The sequence below is a fragment of the Apostichopus japonicus genome, chromosome 7 (assembly GCF_037975245.1).
Source record: "Apostichopus japonicus isolate 1M-3 chromosome 7, ASM3797524v1, whole genome shotgun sequence".
In the NCBI taxonomy this organism is placed as follows: domain Eukaryota; kingdom Metazoa; phylum Echinodermata; class Holothuroidea; order Aspidochirotida; family Stichopodidae; genus Apostichopus; species Apostichopus japonicus.
Genome location: NC_092567.1, coordinates 1,551,709 through 1,569,490, shown reverse-complemented (window position 1 = coordinate 1,569,490; position 17,782 = coordinate 1,551,709). Strand labels below are relative to the sequence as shown.

General features: G+C 40.5%; 1 long non-coding RNA gene across 1 annotated transcript; it reads left to right on the top strand.

The window, feature by feature from the left end:
• The first annotated feature begins 13,582 nt into the window (after window positions 1-13,582).
• On the top strand, window positions 13,583-15,023 carry LOC139970141 (uncharacterized). The gene is made up of 2 exons (XR_011794042.1): window positions 13,583-13,797; window positions 14,992-15,023. It is a non-coding gene; the product is annotated as an uncharacterized lncRNA (long non-coding RNA).
• The last annotated feature ends 2,759 nt before the right edge of the window (window positions 15,024-17,782 follow it).

Genomic DNA, 17,782 nt, shown 5'->3' with positions numbered 1-17,782 from the left:
TATATAAATGAGCGATGCTTTAAAACTTTATGCATGTAATCTCTCTAAATTATTAAGGTATTGGGTATTTAGGAGATCCTGGAGTACACTATTCATGTATCCATTTTTTCTTTATTCAGTAATGCTTATCGCATGGTCACCAATTAACTGGCGCGTAGCCAGGAATTTGCCAATGGAGGGGCGAACTTGTATGCAAACTATCAGAGCCGTAAATTCTGCATTGAAAACTATTTAAGTGTAGCGCCACCATTTACTTTTAGCTGAAAATGCCTCCCAGATCGCTGGAAATGGCACTTCCCAGGCCTTGTAAGTTGCATCTACCCTTGCATCACTAACGATATCATACTATGCTATGTATTGCGGCATTATTGCCCCCTTGGCCACGCGCCTGCCGATTAAAAGACTTTTGCATAGCATCTTTGCAGCTTTCTAATTTCCCTTATCGGCCTGTGGGAAACCTTCACCCAGCTACGAAAAAGGCGAAATAAATAAGGAGGAAAATTAGATCTAGATTTATCCATACCAGACATTTTGGTTAAAGACCAACTATGGAGACAAATTTTCTTTTCGTGATTTTCCATTAATGTGGGAGTTAATATACCCATACACAACATGTGTAAAAAATAATCTTCGAAAACCTACTATAACCCATCGAAAAAGACCACGAAAATGGACATATTGGGTAGTCACGTGACATGAACCTCTAGAATGTCTGAAAACAGAGATTGACCCAAAGGAGCCTCTGGTCACCGTGTGACGTCATTGTTTGTATACCGCGAAAATCAAACGCTGATAAAGGCAGTGTTTATACACAGATAGCGAACAATTCTACTGTACTTGACTTCCAATTTCGAGCGTTTGAAAAGCTGTTAGCTTAAAACAAGAACACATGAAGGTAAACAAATAGTTTTAAAACAATTTTTAGAAGAAAATTTAGTTAAATTGGTATTTTAATAGCAAAATTTCCACTCAAATGGAAGCATCTTTTACATAGCGTAGCTTCAATAGGTCCGTATACTGTAGAACATGCAAGCAGCTTAGCGATTCCGTAATACAATTTGATCGCAAGATACCGTAAACTGAACAGAAGAATAGACCTAAAAGATGCCTCATGCGTGATATATGACGGGAAAATGGCTTACGTTACTGTCAACGAATTACCAAAACGACACTAAACATAATCGAACAACTACGAGAAGACGCTGACCCGAATCGACCAGGGTAGCATATACATGACTAAGCTTCAGCTGAACATAGTACTTACTCGTTTTAATATCCAAAAGTACAAACACAGAAAAAGTATCCCTTCAATAAACCAAATTTAGCAGTGAATATCCAAATCCACGTTTTGCATTCAATCCTGGACGAAATACTACCGTGACTCTGTGTAATTCCATAGAGTTAGGTCTAGTTGAAACAGGCCTTGACCAGTAACATCCCACAATCACAAGACAGTCACTAACGAAATAAAACGTCCGATCGCTACATAAAACCTTTTTTATTCAACTCCTTGGACCATGCAGATGCCGGAATAAACATAACGGACAATATAACACAATATATCACGAACTCACGATACTGTAGCGCCCCCAACGGGGTTATAACTTGCCGAGCGGCCGTGGGTTCGATAGGGCCGCTGTCGGCCACCCTATGTCAGGATGAATGTGGGGCAACTACAAGTTGAGACACACTGAACCAATAAACACACGAACAAATAAATTGCTTTTTAAGCTTCTAATACATTTAATACAAAAAAACCTTTGCCCTCTCCACTTGGGCAGGGGTCTATAAAAACCAAATTAAATAATACAGGAGGTCAACGCAGTGACCTCCAAAAATAAGGTAGTAAGGTGATAAATTAGGACCAATATTCAGTTAATAACATACAAATCCACATAAATTCCAGCTTATAATTTACATAAATGATAACGATACGTACCTGTGAAGTCCGTGGCCAAACGTATAATTTCGAGTCCTAAATCTACAATACGTAGGCGTTGCCTCGGGGAAAATTCAACCCGAATTAAGGTCACCCCCGCGCCACAAATATAAGAATTACCCCGCAGGGTGCGGCGATAATATCGACCGTGCTCCCAACCTTTTAGTAAATTTAGATGTAATAATTTAAAGGGATTCTGACAAACGGGGAAATACGCCTACAATATTATAAGAAATAGGACTCGGACTTGCCTAAACTATAAAAGAACATTTAACTTACTTAACGAACTGACCAACGGACCTCACTAGGCAGCAGCAAACACCAAAAAATGGAACACACTCTTAGAACCCAAAATGGCAAGTGCCCTAACTTAACACAAAAACTTAGTCGAAACATTGGAACTTCACGTGGCTCGACATTCCACATAGCTACGGAGGGACCAGACTTTTGTCACGAGAGCTGGACAGCTGAAAGGGAGACGGAAACAAAAGGTATAAATTAGCATAAGAAACTACAACAATTCACTTTACATGTAAAAAGATATTAGATAAAACAGACCCCCAGAGAACAATAAAACAATACACACAAACAGGACAACTACTCCAGCAGTAATGCCACCTATGTACGGAGGCGTTTACGTGACGCTCCCCTGGGCGTCACACCACCCCCACCCTAATGATTAGGACTCGCCCTCGAGTCTACAACAGGAAATTACAATGGTTAGGTAGTTCCCAATGAAATGCCCAAACATACAACACTCGTGCCGTCCCAACCAAATGTATGTAATATGCCAAACACCCGCAGAACAATGAACCTGCGCACAATCCACAGTTCTGCATCCAAACCGGTTACTAACGATTAACAAGCAATTACATTTCCTTTAAATATTAGTATGGTGATCAGTCACGCTAATATTGGACATAATCACTTAACCACACCGGAGGTCGGCGTCTTCGTCCTGTAGGTCCTATATTACCTAGCGAGGCCGCCTCCTCACAATCATTATCATAATGTTGATCGCTCCTAGCCTCTACTTCGCTCGAAATATCTCTGTCACAACTTTCCCCTTCAGCCCTATCCCCAGTAGTCGCATATGAAGTATTTTCTTCGTGAAACATCTCCCGCAGCCCGGAACTCGTGCATAATGCGTCCGGCTCAAGATACCGCTTTAGTCTGTCGATGTGAACTACTTTCCGCCTCCCTGTAATGGAGTTTTTTACCCGGTACAAAGAGTCTGATAATGTATTAACAACCACGTGAGGACCATCCCATCTCAGCTGTAGTTTTGGAGATCTACCTTTGGTCTTATAGTTAATTGCCATCCATACCTTATCACCCATCTTAAGTGGAGTTGTCTTTGAACAAATGTGTGCATCATAGTTCTTTTTCTGCCGAGCTTGTGACAGTGAGGTTCTTTCTCGAACAACCCGATATGCTTTGTTGCAGCGGTCCTTGAAATTAGCCACATACTCCGGAACGTTCGTGTCTGGGTTCGATTCTGCTTCTGGGGATCCAATCATAAGTTCGATGGGTAGTGTTGTTTCCCGTCCCAGCATCAGGAAGTTGGGCGTAAATCTAGTGGTTTCCTGCAAACTTGAACGATAAGCCATTAATAATATGGGGATATGCACATCCCAGTCTCTTTGATTCTCATGCACATATACGCTTATCATCTGTTCCAACGTCCTGTTGAATCTCTCTACTAACCCATCAGACTGAGGTCGATATGCAGTCGTTCTAGTTTTATGAATTCCTAGACATTTACATAATTCACCAAATAATTCAGATTCAAAATTTGAACCTTGGTCAGAATGTATGATCTGTGGTACCCCAAATCTAGCAATGAAATTAGTAACCAATTCTGAGGCGACAGTTTTGGCCTCTTGATTAGGAATGGGATACGCCTCCGTCCACTTAGTAAAGTAGTCGGCAACTACTAATATATACTTGTTGCCGTTGTAAGTCTCAGGTAAAGGACCTAGAACATCAATCGCTACACGTTGCATTGGCTCTCCCGCCTTCACTATTTCCATAGGGGCTTTACTACGAGGAGTAGGGGGTTTCCGACGGGAACATAACTCACATCTACGACACCAGTCCTCGATGTCCCTTCTCATAGAATACCAATAACACCTTGCTCGTACTTTGGCCCTAGTTTTGTTTTGACCCAAATGACCACCAGTGGGGGAATTATGTAGCTCGTAAAGTATATCACTTCTCAAATTCTGGGGCACCACCAATAAGTAACTATTCTGCTCACCAGAGTCTGAAACCCATAACCTGTAGAGTACCCCTTCCCTAACATGGAATAAATTCCACTGATACCAATAGGCTTTTACTTCCCTACTCATCCCGCTAACCTTCTCCCATCCAGGCCGGGGAACACCAGCTTCCTTCCAGTGCAAAATGACCCCAATATCCGGGTCATCGCTCTGATACTGTCGCAGTTGGGCCTTACTACAACATCCCACCCAATTACTATCGGCAGTTACGAGATTACACCTAAGGGGACCATTACCAACTACCTCTGTGGTAACCTCGTTCTTCAAAATAGGTGAACTAAATTCCACTCTAGATAATGCATCGGCATTACCATGTACTCTACCAGGTCTTGTCTCTATCTCAAAATCATAAGTATTTAATACTTCGATCCACCTGGCCACTTGACCCTGAGGGGATTTGAAGTTATAGAGCCATCTCAAAGACCCATGGTCTGTCCTAAGGTGAAACTTGTTACCATAAAGATAGGGACGAAAGTACTTTACAAACGTAACAACCGCAAGGAGCTCTTTCCTAGTTACATCATACTTCGTTTCGCTGTTACTCAATGTCCTACTAGCATATGCTACAGGGTGCTCCTCGCCATTAATCTTTTGCGAGAGAACAGCTCCCACCGCCCGGTCACTCGCATCAGTGTCTAGTATGAACATATAATCAAAATTTGGATAAGCCAAAATGGGGGCAGATACCAATTTAGACTTCAGGAGCTGAAACCGCTCCTCACAATGATCAGTCCAAACAAATTTCTCTCCTTTTCGGGTAAGTGCGTGAAGGGGATTTGCTATCTCTGCGAAATGACCCACAAATTTCCTATAATAGGAACACAGACCAAGGAAACCCCGTAGTTGCTTGATATTGGTCGGAGTAGGCCAATTGGCCACCACCCCAACTTTTTCTGGGTCCGCTTCTACCCCCTGGTTAGATACCACAAATCCCAAATAATTCACCTTCCTCCTAATCAACTCACACTTAGATGGCTTCAGCCTCAGTCCAGCCTCCCGTAGCCTTGTCATAACCTCATTAAGTCTACTCATATGCTCCTCTAAGGTCCTAGCATAAATAATAATATCATCAATGTAAATTAAGCAAGTTCTCCAATGTAACCCTCGTAAGACCTGCTCCATCAATCTTTGAAATGTCCCCGGGGCATTGCATAACCCAAATGGCATGACATTAAATTCATACAGACCGGTTCCCATAGAAAATGCGGTTTTCACTTTGTCCACATTCTCCATCTCTACCTGCCAGTACCCACTTCTTAGATCTAGGGTCGAGAACCACTGAGATCCAGAGAGAGCATCCAAACTGTCATCTATTCTAGGTAAGGGAAATGCATCTTTGTTAGTGACATTATTAAGTTTACGATAATCAATACAAAATCGTATCGACCCATCTTTCTTTTTCACCAGAACAACCGGGGAAGCCCATGCACTGTTAGAGGGACTTATTACCCCCTCCTCCAACATCTTGTTTACTTCAGCCTGAGCTTGAACTCGTTGATGGAAGGGCATTCGCCGAGGAGCCTGACGAATTGGGCGGGCATCACCCGTTGCTATACTATGCTTAACGATACCTGTTCTGCCGAGGGGCTCGCCCTTACATGAGAAAACATCCCTATTTGCCTCCAAAAACTTCCAAAGGACTGTTTTATCCTTATCATCCAACTGTTCCCCACTACGACTGTACAATTCTTCTAAATCTGGAGGGAGACCACCAGATGTATTAACAGATGAAGTCTCTCCCCCCATTACCTCATTGACCTCTGTGACCATCGCCACAACAGTACCTTTGGTAATCGTAAGAGGACTGCTGGTGAGATTAAGAATCCTTAAGGGTACTACATCCTTAGAGGTATCTACCAAAACCCGACCAATTAGGACATTGGGCCTTTCAGCAAAGCTCTGAGCCATCTCCACTATACCATTTCCATTCAACTTATGAATCAGCCCTTTTGCAACAATGTTCCCTTCTACCACTATTTCTCTTTCTGCCGGGATGGTGATTGAATCAGCCAAAGATACCCCTAGAGTGAGACTCGGAATGTTCACATTCAATGGCACCGAACAATGACCAGTACCCACATACAAAGTAGGATTATCACCCATTTGTAATTGACAAGAATTCAGATTTAAAAAATCCATACCCAACAAACCAGTGGTAGCAATATCAGCAATAACGACAGGCATCTTAGTTACTAAACTACCCACCTTTAAATTCAATTGACATTCACCTTTAACCTGTAGGGGCGCTCCATCTACCCCCGTCATAATGGAATCTACTACTCTGAGCGAACAATTAGGTCCTTCCAACCCAAGTTGTTTCCATACATGTTCACTCAAAATGGTGAAGTCGGAACCTGTGTCTAACAAGAAAGGAACACTGGTATCATTTAACAATACATCTACATATAACCTCTTTCTCTCACTCTTTCCAATTTGTCGGATCTCTTTACCATCAGCTGAGAGGCGATCCTCCTGCTCAACTGTGTTTAGTTTCCCATGTTTTTTTTGTGGACAATTTCTGCTAATGTGCCCCCACTGTCTACAATACCAGCACTGATATGGTTCTGGTTGTCTAGGACTCGGAACAAATGCCGTACCTGTAGGAGCAGGTGGGCCACCCGCAGGAACATGGGCAGGACTAGACCAGGTTTCCATAAATTTTGTCATTCGTTCACTGAGTTCCTGCAACCGGCCCATCTGCGACTCTATTTTACTAATTCTAAGGGCAAAATCCTCCTGTCCCTTGGTATCTACTGTAAACACTGCCTTCTTTTGCCTAATTACACCCTCTGCACGATCTATAGCTTCAATTTCTAAGGCTAGATTGAGTGCTTCTGGCAAGGTTTTAGGAGCTCCCCTTCGAACAGCAATTCTAATATCACGATCACGAAGGGCAGAAATGAAATAATCCATTGCTAGCTCATCTTGAGCATGACGATTAACATTAGGGTAAGCATCTATAACATCCCTACGTATTGACGAGCAGAGTGATGTCAACGACTCCCCCTCTGCAGCCACCCTGTTTTTCAAAGTTGCCTTCCTTACACTAATTAATGCATGTGGTTCAAAATGCTGATTAAAGGCTCTTACTATTACATCGAAGTCTCGTTTATCTGAAAGCGACAAATCAACATAGACCTCATGTGCCTGCCCCTTCAGCCTAGCTCCCAAAAACCTCGCCTTCTCCCCATTACTCCAGCCATTAATATCTGCACACGACAAAAAATGCTGCAAATAATCTTTCCATTTACCCTGCCCATCAAATACGTCTGGCAGAATAATTGGTTTCCGAAAAGCAGAAGCTACCCTCTCTGAACTAGGAACATTACCACCAACGGCCGATTTCGCCACCCGTTCCTTTTCAAGATCTGACTTATATATATCAAATAAATGTCTCCTTACCTCTACTTCACGCTCCATCTGCTCGATTTCAGCCGCCAGCTCCGTGAACTCAAGAATATCGTCCGTTCCTCCAGTAGCCATGTGGAAAGGTACACTAACAATAACTACTAAAAAGAATTCAGTATTTAATTACTTTGCTCAAAAAGATAATATCAATAATACATCCCACTTCTGACACCAAAATGTAGCGCCCCCAACGGGGTTATAACTTGCCGAGCGGCCGTGGGTTCGATAGGGCCGCTGTCGGCCACCCTATGTCAGGATGAATGTGGGGCAACTACAAGTTGAGACACACTGAACCAATAAACACACGAACAAATAAATTGCTTTTTAAGCTTCTAATACATTTAATACAAAAAAACCTTTGCCCTCTCCACTTGGGCAGGGGTCTATAAAAACCAAATTAAATAATACAGGAGGTCAACGCAGTGACCTCCAAAAATAAGGTAGTAAGGTGATAAATTAGGACCAATATTCAGTTAATAACATACAAATCCACATAAATTCCAGCTTATAATTTACATAAATGATAACGATACGTACCTGTGAAGTCCGTGGCCAAACGTATAATTTCGAGTCCTAAATCTACAATACGTAGGCGTTGCCTCGGGGAAAATTCAACCCGAATTAAGGTCACCCCCGCGCCACAAATATAAGAATTACCCCGCAGGGTGCGGCGATAATATCGACCGTGCTCCCAACCTTTTAGTAAATTTAGATGTAATAATTTAAAGGGATTCTGACAAACGGGGAAATACGCCTACAATATTATAAGAAATAGGACTCGGACTTGCCTAAACTATAAAAGAACATTTAACTTACTTAACGAACTGACCAACGGACCTCACTAGGCAGCAGCAAACACCAAAAAATGGAACACACTCTTAGAACCCAAAATGGCAAGTGCCCTAACTTAACACAAAAACTTAGTCGAAACATTGGAACTTCACGTGGCTCGACATTCCACATAGCTACGGAGGGACCAGACTTTTGTCACGAGAGCTGGACAGCTGAAAGGGAGACGGAAACAAAAGGTATAAATTAGCATAAGAAACTACAACAATTCACTTTACATGTAAAAAGATATTAGATAAAACAGACCCCCAGAGAACAATAAAACAATACACACAAACAGGACAACTACTCCAGCAGTAATGCCACCTATGTACGGAGGCGTTTACGTGACGCTCCCCTGGGCGTCACAATACTGGAATACAACAAATGAAATAGATAAATGCGATGAAATCCTAACATGACTATTTCCACATGCTGTGAGTTGTAACTCGCTACATGTACTAACCAGGGCGTATCCCAGGATTTTCTAACCCGGTGGGCGCAAAGTACTATCAGAGCCGTATATAGAGAGAGTTTGGCCAACTGGCGATTTGTGACGTCACACGCAAACCATGGGCATCAAAATAGGTCCAGTTGTCGTTACCAGTTGCGCGAAACACGAAAAACACCACACACAATATATAGCAGCTTTGCACACTGTGCTCGTTGCGAACAAACGAAGCGACTCAGAATGTCAGATTTTGACAGGCATACGAGGAACAAAATGGATATCAGGTAATGAATTAGAGTATGCGTTAGTTAATGACATTTAAGTTAATCTTCACACCAGAAATGCATAGAAAACTAGCTGAAAACCTGTCATTACACTTGTTTCATTTTACGCCTCATACTACTAGTCCTACTTTAGTCATACAAACGAAAAGCACACATCACAGTCCTGGCTAGGCTAGATTACAGACGCACAACTATAGCATCAGGCCTACATTAATAGATCCTTCAATTAAATAAAGTAGGCCTACACATAAAATGACAATTTATGCTTCACTGATCTTTTCAGGTTTGCCAAAAGTAGTTGTACCAGAGGTCATTGTATTCAACTCCAAAAGTTACATAGTAGGATTTATATTCGGCATAACTTTTTCTCTAAAGTCTAATACAACTTATACAAGGGTTGTGAATGGATGGAATGGTTTGCCTGAGAAGGTTGAATTGCAAGTAGTGTGAATGGGTTTAAGAATACTTTGGATGAGTACATTAAGCATTGTAATTGGGTATGACATTTGATGTCCTCGGTTTTATTCCTCTCATATAGCCTTAGGGTCCTTAATGGGGACTTGAATGTCTCTCCTGGTCTTGTTTTCTACTAAACTAAACTATATACTTGAGTGTAGGAGTTAGCAATAGTTGGGAGTCTATTGGCAAACCTAAGACTGATATTGTGGTGTTAATTTCTCAGGAATGTAGTACTACTGTAGGCTATAGTAGGTGCAACAGATTGAATGGGTCTGTCGAGAAAAAAAAAGCTGCAACAACTGAATACTGGTGTATCTTGTAGCTTATGTATTTTCCATTAACATATATACTATACGGTCATGTCCTTAATAAGGTTTCATGGATCACACTGACATAGTGTGCCTACTTGTCAGTGTTGTCAACTGAGCACAGGGCTGATGACATCATTCAGTTTGTTATTATGCAGACAGCAAATGGCCATAATGATAATTATTAATTGTTACTTATTCTTCATACTGCCCTTACTGGCCTTACCTGAACAGTGATGTATAAAAATGCAATAAGTCGTTAAGCCTTTCATTTAAGAATCGTTTCAGCCTGTCCTATTTCAAACATATGATTGGCAGGTTTCCACGTTACATAGCTTATCAAAATGGAGCTGTTCTGTAAAGCAAGAAAACTGTCACACATGTGCATGCATACAAACACACTCATATAACAATTTCTGAATATCTTTTCAGCTGCCCAAAGGTACTGGAATGCAAGCTCTGTTGGGTGAATTAAAAAACCCTCATTGTACTCTTTTATTATGGTCGGCGTAGCTGGAATCAGCAATGATGGTGATGTGGATTTGACAGTACCTAGTCAAGAATTCAATAGCTGCTTTGTGTTGAAGTGGGTTCAACTTGCTCAATTCCATGACAGGATGACGACTAGACATCAGGATGAATTATCTGTTGCAGAGCTCTATAAACCAGGCAGTTGTTAAAACATCCATTGGGTGACCCTCACAGTCTACCAGGCACTGCATCGCAGAAGCAAAATGAAGTGTGTGTGATACCTTCATCTTATGAGAGTGGAATGGTATCAGTGTGGCCTCTGTCAATTTGGCTTCAAGTCTTTGTTTTCTTGAAAGCTGAGAAGATCTTTCAGTGGTTTCACACTGACCTCTGTACTTGACAATTCATGTGTATTTGCCAGCTCAGGAGGAAGCCAGATTTTAATTACATTAACCAATGCTGACTTTTTTTTGGACATGTGGTACATCTGCAAGGAGGTGGGAGCAGTTGGAGTTGCATGGATGTGGAATCTTGTTGATAGTCTGGCAGTCTTATCCACAGATTATCCCAAAGCTTCTCCACATTGCCACATTCAGAACTTATTACATTGATAAACTTGAAAATTGCAGGAATCTAACCAAGCACCCATCAAGGGAATTTTTTTGTATCATTATTGAAAGCTGTGACCTTCTGATGTGACAGACTAATGTGAAATAGAGGGCAGTAGATTACCTTGTAAATGAACCTTGTTATTGTTTGATTGTATCTAATGTTTGCACAATTTTAAGTTGCATGCTACCAATTGAAACATAATTCTTTCTCTATTAATGGGATATAAATACTTCTCCTTAAAGGGTGTGAAGACTCCCGCACAAAGAAACGTCTCATGCCGGTTATCTGACCTAGTTTCGAATGCGGTGTAACAGAAGTGTTAGACACCACCATTGATCCCAGAAAATACACACACAGCTTGCTACCATCTGTAAATAGACATTAGTGTACAGTCAATACAAACATCACGGTCAATACCCACAACACAGTGCACATAGCAGCGTGGACATCTCAGGTCTAGATAAAAGATAACAAGGTATCAGGTTTCATTACTGTCTGCATTTTGTAGCGACACAAAAAAACTTCACTTGCAAGCAACGGAAAGTAAACTTTTTCAGAGCGTGGCATGCGGTTTAGGGCGAGTCTTCAATACCTTTAAATATACTGCATCGGTTGTTGTCACTTGATCATTTGCTTGTGTGTGAGCTAAACAGCTTAAATAATATGTAAAAAAATAATACAAACTTTCAAATTGCCAGATATTTACTTGCTCAAAATCATTATCCAATCATGATTTGTTGCTATCCTTGAGTCCATTATTCAGATGATGAGGCAGATTCCCTTCAACTCTCCATGATGAAGGTAAAACCTTATATCTTAACCAACTGCCATTGAGTGTCCATTTGAAAGTTTCACACACACAATTGCATTGATTAAAACAAAGACTTTATTGCTGTGGTTGCAGGAACTGGATTTCAGTCTAGTAGTCACTCACCAGGTTCGTCTTTATCACAGTCTGCTAACTGTGGCTTTTTATGTTAGGAGTTTTCTTCAGAGCACATGTCACCTTTGATTTGTAAAAAAAGTCCTGAAATTCAGGGGGTTAAAATTTACTGTCTAAAGATAATTTAAAAAGATTTTTTTAACTTCAATCATCAATGTGGGTGTCAATTAAGGGAATAAGGAGTTACTGATGCAATGACTTTCTGGCATAAGTACATTTATAATGTGTTAAAACTTGAAAGGTGTATCATACTGCATCCCCCCCCCCCTCTTAATTTGCACTCCGTTGGAATTTGCTTATTATTGAAATACCAGTTAACACTAAATTTTCAAGTCTTCCTATAAAACAGTCAAACGAAACCGTGCATTGCCTAAACTAGGCCTACGCAATAGTTTGAACATTTCTTTATCAACATGTGGTGACAGGGCTCTTAAGATAATTCAGTGACCAAGACAAGAGTGTAGGGTAGTCTTTGCAATAAGCATGACTAAGGCTAGGCTACCAGTACCATAATTAGCCTTGGCCTAGTGGTCTTTGAAATTTAGCCTAGGCCCCTGCTACTTTGATAAATGATAGTTGACTGCATCCAAATTAAACCAAGGCCTAGGCTATACTTTTGAAGAAGAAAAAATTAGGCTGAATTCATGTTAGCCTAAAAAGGCTAGGCCAATGCTGACAATTAACACAAACCAAGATCATTTAACCATTTGGGCACTTGTTTATGGCATACTAAAAGGGTCTATATAATTAGGCCTGTATGTGTACACAACCCACAAGTTGCCAATGAGTATAGACCTAGCCTAACTAGTTTAGGCCTAGGCTACTTTGTTTTCCTTAGGCCTAGTTTAATTGGGCCTTATACTGTGCCATATTATGTAATGTGCTATAACAGTTGTAGTAATAGCAAGAATGGTCCAGGTCTAACTAAGCCCAGGCTTAACTTATGCTTCGGGCTTAACTAAGGATTAGGGCTTTACGTGATGCCTAGAGGCTAGCCCACCCTTTTACATTAAACTAAAAGTGATATTTTTTTAGGCTAGGCATAGCCTAGACATACAATAACTAAGAATTAGGATAACTATATGTGTGACTGAAACTGCCATGCCTATGATTAGGAGAGCTGGCATAATGAAATCGAATTTTTGGATCGTAAAACGAGAGAGAATAGCCATGAATGTAATTACAGAAACCAGTCTGAACGTAAAATTCTCGCATTGCTTGTACATTACTCGTATTACACTAGGGTCTATGGCTAATATGGGCCTAGGCTACACAGACTTTTTTTCATTAGATCTCCATCTTGTTCTTTCTACTTCCACAAAATTCCTCTTCTTTTATGGTCAGTCGGAAAATCAAACAACAATATCCATGTTCTGACCGATTGCAGCATCCCCAGCACCATTTCTTTCATAATTTCGTACTTTTTTCGTGTACACAAACGATAGTCATACACTGTGAGTACGCGTGTCGCCTGCTATAAAGTTTTCAAGTGGACCTATTTTACCACCCTGTGTGGGCGTTTTCCCTCTCGACCAATCCAAATCGGTTACATGGTTGGCCAAACTCTCTCTATACGGCTCTGAGTACTATCAGAGCCGTATATAGAGAGAGTTTGGCCAACTGGCGATTTGTGACGTCACACGCAAACCATGGGCATCAAAATAGGTCTAGTTGTCGTTACCAGTTGCGCGAAACACGAAAAACACCACACACAATATATAGCAGCTTTGCAAACTGTGCTCGTTGCGAACAAACGAAGCGACTCAGAATGTCAGATTTTGACAGGCATACGAGGAACAAAATGGATATCAGGTAATGAATTAGAGTATGCGTTAGTTAATGACATTTACGTTTATCTTCACACCTGAAATGCATAGAAAACTAGCTGAAAACCTGTCATTACACTTGTTTTATTTTACGCCTCATACTACTAGTCCTACTTTAGTCATACAAACGAAAAGCACACATCACAGTCCTGGCTAGGCTAGATTACAGACGCACAACTATAGCATCAGGCCTACATTAATAGATCCTTCAATTAAATTAAGTAGGCCTACACATAAAATGACAATTTATGCTTCACTGATCTTTTCAGGTTTGCCAAAAAGTAGTTGTACCAGATGTCATTGTATTAAACTCCAGAAGTTACATAGTAGGATTAATATTCGGCATAACTTTTTCTCTAAAGTCTAATGCAACTTATACAAGGGTTGTGAATGGATGGAATGGTTTGCCTGAGAAGGTTGAATTGCAAGTAGTGTGAATGGGTTTAAGAATACTTTGGATGAGTACATTAAGCATTGTAATTGGGTATGACATTTGATGGCCTCGGTTTTATTCCTCTCATATAGCCTTAGGGTTCTTAATGGGGACTTGAATGTCTCTCCTGGTCTTTTTTTCTACTAAACTAAACTATATACTTGAGTGTAGGAGTTAGCAATAGTTGGGAGTCTGTGGGCAAACCTAAGACTGATATTGTGGTGTTAATTTCTCAGGAATGTAGTACTAGGCTATAGTAGGTGCAACAGATTGAATGGGTCTGTCGAGAAAAAAAAAAACCTGCAACAACTGAAGACTGGTGTATGTTGTAGCTTATGTATTTTCCATTAACATATATACTATAAGGTCATGTCCTTAATAAGGTTTCATGGATCACACTGACATAGTGTGCCTACTTGCCAGTGTTGTCAACTGAGCACAGGGCTGATGACATCATTCAGTTTGTTATTATGCAGACAGCAAATGGCCATAATGATAATTATTAATTGTTACTTATTCTTCATACTGCCCTTACTGGCCTTACCTGAACAGTGATGTATAAAAATGCAAGAAGTCGTTAAGCTTTCCATTTAAGAATCGTTTCAGCCTGTCCTATTTCAAACATATGATTGGCAGGTTTCCACGTTACATAGCTTATCAAAATGGAGCTGTTCTGTAAAGCAAGAAAATCACACATATGCATGCATACAAACACACTCATATAACAATTTCTGAATATCTTTTCAGCTGCCCAAAGGTACTGGAATGCAAGCTCTGTTGGGCGAATTAAAAAACCCTCATTGTACTCTTTTATTATGGTCGGCGTAGCTGGAACCAGCAATGATGGTGATGTGGATTTGACAGTACCTAGACAAGAATTCAATAGCTGCTTTGTGTTGAAGTGGGTTCAACTTGCTCAATTCCATGACAGGATGACGACTAGACATCAGGATGAATTATCTGTTGCAGAGCTCTATAAACCAGGCAGTTGTTAAAACATCCATTGGGTGACCCTCACAGTCTACCAGGCACTGCATCGCAGAAGCAAAATGAAGTGTGTGTGATGCCTTCATCTTATGAGAGTGGAATGGTATCAGTGTGGCCTCTGTCAATTTGGCTTCAAGTCTTTGTTTTCTTGAAAGCTGAGAAGATCTTTCAGTGGTTTCACACTGACCTCTGTACTTGACAATGCATGTGTATTTGCCAGCTCAGGAGGAAGCCAGATTTTAATTACATTAACCAATGCTGACTTTTTTATGGACATGTGGTACATCTGCAAGGAGGTGGGAGCAGTTGGAGTTGCATGGATGTGGAATCTTGTTGATAGTCTGGCAGTCTTATCCACAGATTATCCCAAAGCTTCTCCACATTGCCACATTCAGAACTTATTACATTGATAAACTTGAAAATTGCAGGAATCTAACCAAGCACCCATCAAGGGAATTTGTTTGTATAATTATTAAAAGCTGTGACCTTCTGATGTTACAGACTATGTGAAATAAAGGGCAGTAGATTACCTTGTAAATGAACCTTGTTATTGTTTGATTGTATCTAATGTTTGCAAAATTTTAAGTTGCATGCTACCAATTGAAACATAATTCTTTCTCTATTAATGGGATATAAATACTTCTCCTTAAAGGGTGTGAAGACTCCCGCACAAAGAAACGTCTCATGCCGGTTATCTGACCTAGTTTCGAATGCGGTGTAACAGAAGTGTTAGACACCACCGTTGATCCCAGAAAATACACACACAGCTTGCTACCATCTGTAAATAGACATTAGTGTACAGTCAATACAAACATCACGGTCAATACCCACAACACAGTGCACATAGCAGCGTGGACATCTCAGGTCTAGATAAAAGATAACAAGGTATCAGGTTTCATTACTGTCTGCATTTTGTAGCGACACAAAAAAAAACTTCACTTGCAAGCAACGGAAAGTAAACTTTTTCAGAGCGCGGCATGAGGTTTAGGGCGAGTCTTCAATACCTTTAAATATACTGCATCGGTTGTTGTCACTTGATCATTTGCTTGTGTGTGAGCTAAACAGCTTAAATAACATGTAAAAAAATAATACAAACTTTCAAATTGCCAGATATTTACTTGCTCAAAATCATTATCCAATCATGATTTGTTGCTATCCTTGAGTCCATTATTCAGATGATGAGGCAGATTCCCTTCAACTCTCCATGATGAAGGTAAAACCTGATATCTTAACCAACTGCCATTGAGTGTCCATTTGAAAGTTTCAAACACACAATTGCATTGATTAAAACAAAGACTTTATTGCTGTGGTTGCAGGAACTGGATTTCAGTCTAGTAGTCACTCACCAGGTTTGTCTTTATCACAGTCTGCTAACTGTGGCTTTTCATGTTAGGAGTTTTTCTTCAGAGCACATGTCACCTTTGATTTGTAAAAAAAGTCCTGAAATTCAGGGAGTTAAAATTTACTGTCTAAAGATAATTTAAAAAGATTTTTTTAACTTCAATCGTCAATGTGGGTGTCAATTAAGGGAATAAGGAGGTACTGATGCAACTTTGATAAATGATAGTTGACTGCATCCAAATTAAACCAAGGCCTAGGCTATACTTTTGAAGAAGAAAAAATTAGGCTGAATTCATGTTAGCCTAAAAAGGCTAGGCCAATGCTGACAATTAACACAAACCAAGATCATTTAGCCATTTGGGCACTTGTTTATGGCATACTAAAAGGGTCTATATAATTAGGCCTGTATGTGTACACAACCCACAAGTTGCCAATGAGTATAGACCTAGCCTAACTAGTTTAGGCCTAGGCTACTTTGTTTTCCATAGACCTAGTTTAATTGGGCCTTATACTGTGCCATATTATGTAATGTGCTATAACAGTTGTAGTTATAGCAAGAATGGTCCAGGTCTAACTAAGCCCAGGCTTAACTTATGCTTCGGGCTTAACTAAGGATTAGGGCTTTACGTGATGCCTAGAGGCTAGCCCACCCTTTTACATTAAACTAAAAGTGATACTTTCTTAGGCTAGGCATAGCCTAGGCATACAATAACTAGGAATTAGGATAACTATATGTGCGACTGAAACTGCCATGCCTATGATTAGAAGAGCTGGCATAATGAAATCGAATTTGTGGATCGTAAAACAAGAGAGAATAGCCATGCATGTAATTACAGAAACCAGTCTGAACGTAAAATTCTCGCATTGCTTGTACATTACTCGTATTACACTAGGGCCTATGGCTAATATGGGCCTAGGCTACACAGACTTTTTTTCATTAGATATCCATCTTGTTCTTTCTACTTCCAAAAAATTCCTCTTCTTTTCTGGTCAGTCGGAAAATCAAACAACAATATCCATGTTCTGACCGATTGCAGCATCCCCAGCACCATTTCTTTCATAATTTCGTACTTTTTTCGTGTACACAAACGATAGTCTATACACTGTGAGTATGCGTGTCGCCTGCTATAAAGTTTTCAAGTGGACCTATTTTACCACCCTGTGTGGGCGTTTTCCCTCTCGACCAATCCAAATCGGTTACATGGTTGGC